The sequence below is a fragment of the Canis lupus genome, chromosome 3, assembly GCF_048164855.1.
Source record: "Canis lupus baileyi chromosome 3, mCanLup2.hap1, whole genome shotgun sequence".
Taxonomy (NCBI): Eukaryota; Metazoa; Chordata; class Mammalia; order Carnivora; family Canidae; genus Canis; species Canis lupus.
Genome location: NC_132840.1, coordinates 54034942 through 54045162, shown reverse-complemented (window position 1 = coordinate 54045162; position 10221 = coordinate 54034942). Strand labels below are relative to the sequence as shown.

The 10221-nt window shown below is 50.8% G+C and overlaps 1 long non-coding RNA gene across 1 annotated transcript; it reads left to right on the top strand.

Annotated features, from left to right (window-relative positions):
- Positions 1–742: 742 nt before the first annotated feature.
- On the top strand, positions 743–2612 carry LOC140624965 (uncharacterized). Its single transcript, XR_012024384.1, has 3 exons — positions 743–1071; positions 1781–1844; positions 1950–2612. It is a non-coding gene; the product is annotated as an uncharacterized lncRNA (long non-coding RNA).
- The last annotated feature ends 7609 nt before the right edge of the window (positions 2613–10221 follow it).

Here is a 10221-nt window from a genome sequence, read left to right as displayed (position 1 = left end):
CCTGCCCCCACCTTGGCCCACCCTGGTAGATGTGAAAGAGGAAGGGTGGGAGGTGAAGGGGCTTCTGGGCATGGGCCCCAGGGCCATCAGGGCCCTGCCGTCCACGGTGGGTGGATAAGGGAGTCCCTGCTTGGCGGGGCTCCACCTCCTGGCTTTCCTGGATCTGCCAGCCAGGCCCCGGCCGAACAAGCTGGGGGCCGGGCTGGGGATTTGCTGGGGATTTTCCACGGCTGCCTGGCTCATGATCAGCCTGATCTCGCCTCACGTGGACCAGCCCTGGCCTCTGCTTTATCTACTGGGTAAACAAGCGCTCTGCACGCAGCCCCAAGGGAAAGGAGCCATCGAGACTGCAGACTCTGGGGTCGACAGGCCCCCCGTGCAGTGCTGTGTGGACACAGCATTCAGGGCTGACACTTCAGTGGGAAGAGGGCCACTGGGGCCACTTGGGAGGAACAAGGATCCCTTATTCCTTCATTCGCCGGGGAGCTCCTGAGTGGGGGAGGGCCATACGAGGCACCATACGAGGCACCGTGCAGACACCGTGCTTGCCCTCCTTTGATCTACCAGCTTTCGGGGAGACAGTGGAGCAAGGATGCTCACCCTGGGGGAGCCCCAGGGGTGATGGGAATACAGAGGAGGCAGACAGCAGAGCGGGGTGGGAGTGGGGCCAGAGAGGAGGGGGAGGAAGGACACCTGGTGCCTGTGGATAAGCCATGACTCTACTCAGCGAACGAGCCGGCCAGCAGCACTGCTGGATCCTGCGCACACTCAGCCTCCTCCCCGCTCCTCCTGACCATCCCAGGCGCTCTCTCCTCTGCCAAGGGGTGGTGGTAGGCACATGGGCTGCAGCTGGTTCTGGATGGTTGCTCTGCATGGGCACAGGGCGGGACCGTTTGGCATTCCTTTCCGTGTTCCTTACTGCTAACCTAGCGCCGAGCCTCGCCCGAGGTTCTCGGGAGGAGACGTGGAGGAATGAGTGGCATCCTAGCGCCAGTGGAGACGAAGGGCCTCGGGGAGATGTGGCCCCTGACACCTGTCCAGCTTTTAACAATTTGCAACACCTTTGGAACGGTAGCATGTTAATCCCGCGGGCAAGGCGAGGTCAGCCAAGTGGGTGGTAGTGACCAGTCAGAGCTCTGGGGTGGTGAGCAACAGAAAATGGCTGGGGCTGATTTAGCCAAAAGGGACAGGTCCAGGGAAGCTTGCAGACTTAGCAAAAAACCGAAAGACCAGCCCTCTGGAAGGACACTCCAGGGAAGGAACGTGCCTCTGTCCAGGGCGACCAAGCAGAATAAATGGTTCTTCGTGCTTCTGCCCACGGCTCCAATCCCAGGGATGGTGTCCGATGGCTTAGCTTAGGGCAGAGGGCCCACGTCCCAGGCTGACCCCTGTGTGGATCCACAGGCCTCTCTGATCACAGGGTCCTGCCCTCGGCTCATTCTCTGCCTCGGCTCTGCTTCCGCTTACAGCCAAATCTGTGTCTCCCCACTGTCCCTCAGCTTGGGCACTAGGACCCTTGTGCTCCTAAGTCACCCACACTAGCAGCCGGGAGCCTGTCCTCTTCTAGGGCAGGCCACCAGCCAGCACTGGCTCGACCGATTTTGCTTGGTAGCTTCCCCTCCATTCTGGTGAGCATGGCCGAGGTTCAGGCCCTCAGCGTCTTTACACGGGCTGCAAGCTCCTCCCGAGGCATCTATCCTCTGCTCCTGTCCACGTCTGACCAGCAGCAGAGGGGACTTTGCTGATCCTGCACATCTGATCCTACTCCTCTTCTCCTCAGAAAGCTTCACACCACCTCTCTGCCCACGACCGTGGCTTCCAAACATCTGTGACCTTGACCTGCAGTAAGAGACGTATTTTATGTTGCAATTGATTTTTATAGTGCACTTGTTTCCATAAGTGAAGCCCAGTTTCCGAGAATTGATACTTAACCTGAGTTTCTATCCTAGACCACTTTTTAAAACTCCTGGCCAGGACCCACTAACCTGATTTCATGACCCACGGCTGAACCATCATCTGAAGACATTGGCTGAAAGATGAAGCAGGAACCCCTTGGAATGGCATGGAAGGCTGCTTGGTGACTCAGGCCTCCTTCCACTTCCACAGCTCTGGATGCTGTTGGTCTCTGTTTCTTTGAGTTCTTCTGTGCATCCCACCCCGGGCCTCACTTTTGTGCTTCAGGGCGTATCCCACACACTCTGCCTGAATTTGTCTACCTCCCCTTCTTCACCTCCCCTGCCCACCTCATTCTTCAAGATCTGTCTTCTCTCTGTGAGTTGGATGTGAGAGTCCTCTGTGCCCTAAGAGCAGCACCTTGGGGGGTGATACTGGCATGTGCTTAGGTGTCTACAGCTGTGTGGGGACTACCTGCCTCAATATTGTATACATTTCCAGACCTCACCATCGGCCCTTGAAGTCAGAGTCTTTGACGATGAGGTTGCATGGAGTGCCTGGGCGATGTAGTTGGTTAAGCATCCGACTCATGGTTTTGGCTCAGGTCATGATCTCGGGGTTGTGAGACTGAGCCCTGAGTCAAGCTCCACGCTCAACGTGGGATCTGCTTAAGATTCCCTCTGTCCCTCCCTGGCCCCTGACCTCTCACAATAAATAAAAAATAAATAAATAAAATCTTTTTTTAAAAAAAGCAAAAGATGGTGTGACAAATCTACATTTTTACTTAACTACCCTGGCTGGTTCTTAGGCACGTTAACATTCATGTCTGACACGACTGGTCCGGAGGCCATCCAGTTCCTCCAGGCTCTAGGCAATGCTGTTTGTTGATGCACACCCTGGGTAATGGCCATCCAGACTCTCCCTCCCTCCCCATGTGTAGAGAATTCCCTGCCACATCGTCCTGGTGGGAGACAAAGCCCACTTGCTTTCAGAAGATGAAAGGTCTAGATACTGCCCTCCAGTATCCTGGCAGTGGGGACATGGGCATGTGGCTTTGTCTCCAGCAAAGATTCCCACCCTACCTGGGACTTTGAATCAGGAGCTGGTGACTCAGAGAAGCAGGGACAGGGGAGAAAGCGTTTGGGTGATGGCACCTACAGGATCCAGTTCCTGGAAATGGCATGAGCTCTGCCTGTCAGGGTCTGTCAGGAAATGGAAAGTACTGTCAGATGGAGGGACTAAAGAGAATTTAATAAAGAGACTTTTGACCAAGATGTGGGCCACAGTAAGAGAAACTGGTTAGAATTGTGATTGGTGAAGCAATAGGATGGATAACAGGGAAGAAAGAGTGACTCCCTACCTCCTGTAGGTCCAAGAAACAAGGAAAGGGAGCTACAACTAGAAATTGCAGGCCGTGGTCTTCGGTGGGGGTGGGGGACACAACATGGTGACCAGGCAGGGTCTTTCTCCTCCACCCTCTGGTTTCCAGTCAATACTTCTCAGGGCTGAACCCAACTGGAAGCCAGAGAGCAAGGTGGGGGTGGGGGGTCATTGATGTGTCCATAGGGGTTGAGTTTCTAGAGGATGGAGTGGGGTGGGAAAGAGTGGATCAGGAATGAATGATAGAGAGCATCCAGCACCAAAGCCTATGTCATACTTCCTGTGGTCTCCTAGGAACACATAACATACATAGCAGCTCACGTAATTCTCAGAAGAAGCGTGGGTACTGGCATCACACCATTTTCCAGAGAGGCACCGCGAGGTTAAATAACTCCTCCAATGTCAGCATGAGAGTAGCTGCAATTCAAACCCAGACAATATGAATCCAGATTCTGTGTTCTTAACCGCTCTGCTGAGCCATCCAATAAACTAGCTATACATGGCTACACCCACTAGCTACACATGACTAAATATAAATTAGTCAATAGTAAACAACATCCAAATCCAGTAATTCCCCTGAGGCACATTTCAAATGGCTCACTACCTATGTGTGGCTAGTGGCTACCATCTTGGACAACACGGATAGAGAACGTATTCATCCTTCCAGACAGTTCTGCAGTAGAGCTGGACACTTTAATCTGCACCATTTCAACTCCCTAATGCCTTGCAGAACACATTTCCACACTCTCCCATCAGTGGCTGTGACGTTCCTGGGCCAAAAAGGACAGGGGTCAGTCTGATTTGAAGATTTCATTGCCTTCTCAATGGCTGCTAGATGATGTGGCCTCAAGCCCAGCTCAAGAGATAAATCTGAGATGGTTTTATATAGGCCATGCCCTTTCTACAATCCCTATGCTGTCCTGCCCTCTCCTCTCAAAATGGCAAGAATATCCCATAATAAGCAGCAGCACTTAGATCAAAAGAGACAGGGGATATGGCTGGTTCCTCAGCACTCTCCCCTCCACCCCACTTCAGAGATACTTGTCCTCAGGGCTTATGAGATGCTGGCACCCAGTGATATACAACGTCCTTCCATCAGCCCCCAAGAGACAGTTGCAAGTTGGATTTCATGATCCCTGGCTCTTGACACCGATACGTCATCTCCGAAATGTCCAGCATTAGTAGATAAGATAAATGCTGGAGATGATGTAAATCCTACCTACCAGATAGGCTGAAGGTGAGGTCTAGCTCTGTCTAAACTGTTGGGACATCATGGAAAGGAATGTGAGTCAATATAAGGTGACCCTCCCTTCACATAAGGAGATGCAGGGTCTTTGTAACCTGTAAAAGCACTTTCTGGGAGAGGAAGCAACATGTTAGAACTTCTCTACCTCTCAGCAAGCATTAGGGCCAACATTTTATACACATTGTCTCTCACCCAATCCAACGTGCATTGACACGTGTGTGATCATGCCATGCATGATCCTTGTCCAGCACATCTGGACATTTTTGCATCTTATTAAACAATAATAGAGGCTATCCTTCATTGCTGCTCATCATGTGCTGAGCCCTGGGCATGTTACATGGGTTACCTCACTTCTCATGACAGTAGCAAGATGGGAAACGTTATTATGCTTGCTTTACAGGCAAGGAAACAGGCGCAGAGGAATCGAGTACCTTGCCTGAGGTCACAGAGCTGGTTTCACAGCAGAATAGGACTATAACTAAATCTGTCTGACTTTCAAACCCATACCTATCCTGCCATGGTGCTATTCTATACCAATATCCTGCAAACTAGTATGATTTTTTTTTTTTTTTTTGAGGGAGAGAGAGAGAGCACAAGTGGGAGGGGCAGAGGGAGAGACAATCTCAAGTAGACACTGTGCTGAGTGCAGAGCTTGATGTGGGGCTTGATCTCACAACCTTGAGATGACAACCTGAGCCAAAACCAAGAGTCGGATGCTCAACCAACTGAGCCACCCAGACACACCAACTAGCATGCATTCTTTAAGGGATTTTCTCCACCAGCCTAATAATATATAACAATAAATAGAAGTGGAACTGGACTGGTTGAAATGGAAGCTCCTAGTCTTACCTGCTCCTATACCCTGGCTTTCTCCCCTCCTACAGTTCCCCTGCATCCCCTCCACAGACAACCACTGAATCAGCTCAGGGAATGCCTCAGACTTGGGAAGGGCCAGTTTGGAAAATACTGCCTACGCACCCTTTTAACAGACTGCACCGTATGCACCTTAATGCATATGGCATCATTAATGCAGCCAACTGCCTCCTGCTCTGATAAGCAGTCTTGATGATACATTTTGTACACATTCATGATTCTTTCCTGGATAAAATTTCTGGAAGTGAAATGTTTGGGCCAAAAATGTGCCAGTTTTAACACCAGATTCTCCTTCAGAAAGATTTTACTCCGTAAATTCCCATCTGCAGAAACAGGTTCTGCACATTCTCCCCCAAACTGGGTATTACTATTTAAAACCAATTTTTGTCAATGCAAAGGTACATTGCAGTTGTTTTATTGGGTTTTTTTGTTGTTGTTGTTGCTAAAGAACACATTTTAAACTCTGCCAACTACTTGCCTTTCTTCTTATGCATCTCCTTTGCTGTTCATATACTTTGTTTTATTTTTTCCCTCACCTGGGGCAGTGATCTTTCATTATCTATTTGTAAACTTTATTTATAATGTAGTCATTAATCCTTTATGTATCATAATGACTGTAGACTGTCATATATTCATATCTGTTATATGTGTCATGTAGAATATGTAACATTGAATTTTATCTTTTATATATGGTGTTTTTGATTTACAGAGTCTTACATTTTGACCATGGGCTTACATTCTCCTCTCTTTTAATTCTTTCTTTTTAAACCTCAATCCTTAATCCACTGGAAATTTAATTGTGAACCAACAGCTAAAATTTAAAACATAAAAATGGGGAACCCTGGGTGGCACAGCGGTTTAGCGCCTGCCTTTGGCCCAGGGCGCGATCCTGGAGACCCAGGATCGAATCCCACGTCGGGCTCCCGGTGCATGGAGCCTGCTTCTCCCTCTGCCTGTGTCTCTGCCTCTCTCTCTCTCTCTGTGTGACTATCATAAATAAATAAAAATTAAAAAAAATAAATAAATAAAACATAAAAGTGAACTAACTCCTCTGTATAACTAACTTTATTTCATTTTCTTGTCTGATTGCAATGGCTTGAACTTATCAGAATGGTGTTAAGATTTAGCAAGATGGTTCTCGACCCTGGGTAAAGTTTGACCACCCCCGCCCCAGCCCTCAGGCACATTTGGCAATGTGTGGAGACATTTTTGGTTGTCACAACATGTGGTGGGTAGGGAAGTGTGTGTTCTGCTGACATCTAACAGCTAGAGGCCAGAGTGGGGGGAGAGGGGGCTACTACACATCCTATATCGCACAGGACATTCCCCCACAGCAAAGAATTTTCTGGCTCAGGTTGAGAAGCCTTGTGTTAACTATTAGTGGAATTAGCAAGTCCCTTTTATGTCTTGTATTTTCCCCGTTGCAAACTAGAGCTTCATTTGTTAAAGGCAGGTTGCCTTAGCGTCTCTGTGACGATCCCTCTGGAATGCGCCTACCACAAACAGAGGGATGCAGGCAGTGCCATAAAGAACATAGATGCCTGGGTCGACATGGAATAAAGAGAGGAAAGCAATGCAGACACAAATCACACATTAACAGTGTATAGTGTTGCTTCCCATCTCGAGGTATAAGAGCCTCTTTGGCTACCTTCCTGTTAATTCTCTCCTGAGACTTAAGACCACCATAGGTTCAAGCACCACAAGACGTGTTCTGCAAGGACATGGACTTTGGAGTCATGAAGACCTGGGATCAAATCAGAGCCCAGTCACTCCCTGGCTGTAGATGTGAGACCCTGGGCGGGGTCCTACTTCCCAGGGTTCTGGAGCCTGGGCTCCCTTATGGCAGACACTGACCTTGGGTGTCATGAGGTGAGTCCCTAGCTCAGGATCTGGAACATGGTCAGTGCTTATTTAGCATCTGCATGGAGTCCCAGGCACATGCAATCCCTCTCAGGTGTGATGAGCAACCCTTGTTCCCGAACAGCTCCCAGGAGCCTGAAACCCAAAAGAGGAGGCCAGCTGCAAGCCCCTGGCCAGTGTTTTGTGCTGGTTACTGAGATAGATCATTTTATTATCACCACTGTACAGATGAGAAAGCTGAAGCACAGAGGTTAGTACCTTGCTCACCGTTATTCAGCTAGTAAGTGGTAGAAGCTGGGTTAGAGCCCCCCCCCCCCTTAGCTGCTTAGTCATGCTGCCTCTCAGTCCCTCCCAAGCCCCCACCAGCAGCTCAACTGAAGGAACCTGGCCTGGCCACCCCACCTCCAAGGCTCTTGCTGTCACTCCTCTCAGCGAGGTCACCAAGCCTGTGTTTCTGGCCTGAGGCCTGCAGGGAAACACTGGCTGGATGCTGAGAAGGGGATGGCATTCCACCTGCAGCCCTTGCTCAGAGCAGCTGCTGGGGCTGCCACCAGTTGGCAGAAAGAGCTCTTGGCTCAAGTGCCGTCCTCAGAGGGCCTGACACTTTCCAGCATCCCGGAACTGTCCCCGAGGAGCCCTGGTGGCAGCTTCATGGTCTTGGGAAATGTACTTAACCTCTCCGAGCAGCCTCAGCTGGCATCTGGAAGGAGATTCAATTGCATGGTAATGAGCCTGAATCCTGCAGAGCCTGCCCTTTAATCACCAGCTGGAAAATGCAGCCCTGTAAGAAGCAGGCGGGCCAGAGAGCGGCCACGACCTCATTAACCTAATCCTGTTAGACTCCTCCGCTCCCCTTAGCTCCGCTGCAGCGCTGCTGGGAAGTTGAGCTTCTGGAGCAGAGGGCCCCTCGCCCAGGGACGCTGCATCCAGGCGAGCTGCGCCGTGGGGAGGGTACACGCGTGGCCTGGCTGTCGCAGGGGTGCGGCAGAAGTCCTCAGGGCTGGGTCTCGAGAGACACCTGTTGCCAGCCATGTGGTGCCGCATCCCTCTCAGTGGGAGCCCCACTGCCAGCACCGTCCTCGTCCTCAACAGCACACTGGGCTCAGCCCCTTCAGGGCTTTGGAGTTAGCCACTGCTCCCACAGAACATCATTTAATCCTATAATGGCACTGCTGTACCATCCACATTTTCCAGAGGGAGGAGGCTGAGGCTCAGAGTAGTCAGGTGGCTTCCCCAAAGACGCACAGCAGCAGCACTGGCTTTGATCCAGCTTGGGCTAGCCCCAAATTCCACGCTTTTGGAATAGCTACAGAGACATCAGGATACGTTAGTAATATGTTCCTGTGACATGTCTGTGCTTGTGGCTTAGAGCTTGTAGTGTGTGTTGGGGGATTGCCAGAGGCTTGAAGCCCTTGTCTCTCCAGGACAGAAGAATGAATCTTCCCAGCTCTGAGTGCTTAGTGGGGTTCTGGCCTCCTGCACTGCGGGTCTGTGGAAAGAGTGGGACGTCAAGCTATTGGTGTCCTAGGGACCTGGCTCTGTGGGACAGTCTGAGCAGAGCTGCCCCAGTCACAAGGCGTCCTCCTGTGCATAAGATTGTATTTCCCCCAAATGGCCACATTTTGTATTGTATTATATTTCCAGTTCCACAGATGCTTCTAGAACCTTGCCACTCCCCCAGGGAGGAATCGGAGCCTGTTTTCCCTCCCCTTGAGACCTTGTCAAGGACTGGACCGTGGGGGACAAATGTAGTGTGACCTCCAACATCTGTCCTAAAAGGCAACAGAGCTTCCTTCCGCCTGGCTCTTTCTCTGCTGGGCTGCGTGGCTTTGCAACACAGCTGCCATGCTGTGAGGAAGCCCGGGCCATGTGAACAGGTGCATGGTGTCCCACTGGACGGCTCCTGGGTGGGTCCCAGCCCCCAGCCCCCAGCCTCAAGGCCGCCCCAGCAGACACTGAGCTGGGCACATACAAGCTCTCTGCTGAGCCCAGCCCAATTTTGCAGATTTGTGAGTAAAATGAATGATGTTATTTTTTTAAGCCATTAAGTTTCAGAGTGGTTATGAGGCCATGGTAACAGGAGCATTCTGGACTCACTGCTTCCCAAGACAGCCTGTCATGCTCACACGCAGTGCTGCCCAGTGGGGTTGTGCATGTTGTGTGGTCATGCATGTTGCAGGTGTGGGCACAGCTCACCAGGCCTGGGCCCCAGCTCCAGGCTGCATCGGCCTCATGAGGTGCACTTGTGTGAGTGGTCTTGTCCCAGGCATACCCCTTTTTTCCCCCTGACCCCACAAAGGCTCTGTATAAGCTAGCTGCCTCCCTACCCCCAGGTTGAAAATTCTATTTTGGGTTTTTTTTTTTAGATTTTATTTATTTATTCATGAGAGATGCAGAGAGAGAGGCAGAGACACAGGCAGAGGGAGAAGCAGGCTCCCTGCAGGAAGCCCGATGTGGGACTCGATCCCCAGGACCCCAGGATCATGACCTGAGCCGAAAGCAGACGCTCAACCACAGAGCCACCCAGACGCCCCAGGTTGTAAATTCTTAGAACATTTTTCTTCACATCAAACAAAACCTCCACTTTTACATTTCAGCCCATTTGTCCTAATTCTATTATCTAGGTCCCTACAGAGTTAATCTAGTTTCATTCTGGTGTTTGGATGGTTGAAGACATCCCCCCTCTCTTCCTTTTGTCTGGTGAAATCTCCGGAGTTCTTCTGGTCTTTCCTGCTAGACAGAAGAGCATTTAGATTCCTCACTAACTGGCTGTCTTTATCCTTCCATAGCTCTTCTGTGGGGACGTCTGGCTCTACTCTGGCCACCCTGCCCTAGGTAGGGTCTGACCTGTGGCTGAAAGGAGCACTTGGGAGGGTCTGTTGTACTATTTCTCCAGCTCTCTTGAAACATCAGTTTAATTGCGTGTGGACCATGGGCTATGGGCCCGCTGCCCAAGGACTCACAGGGAC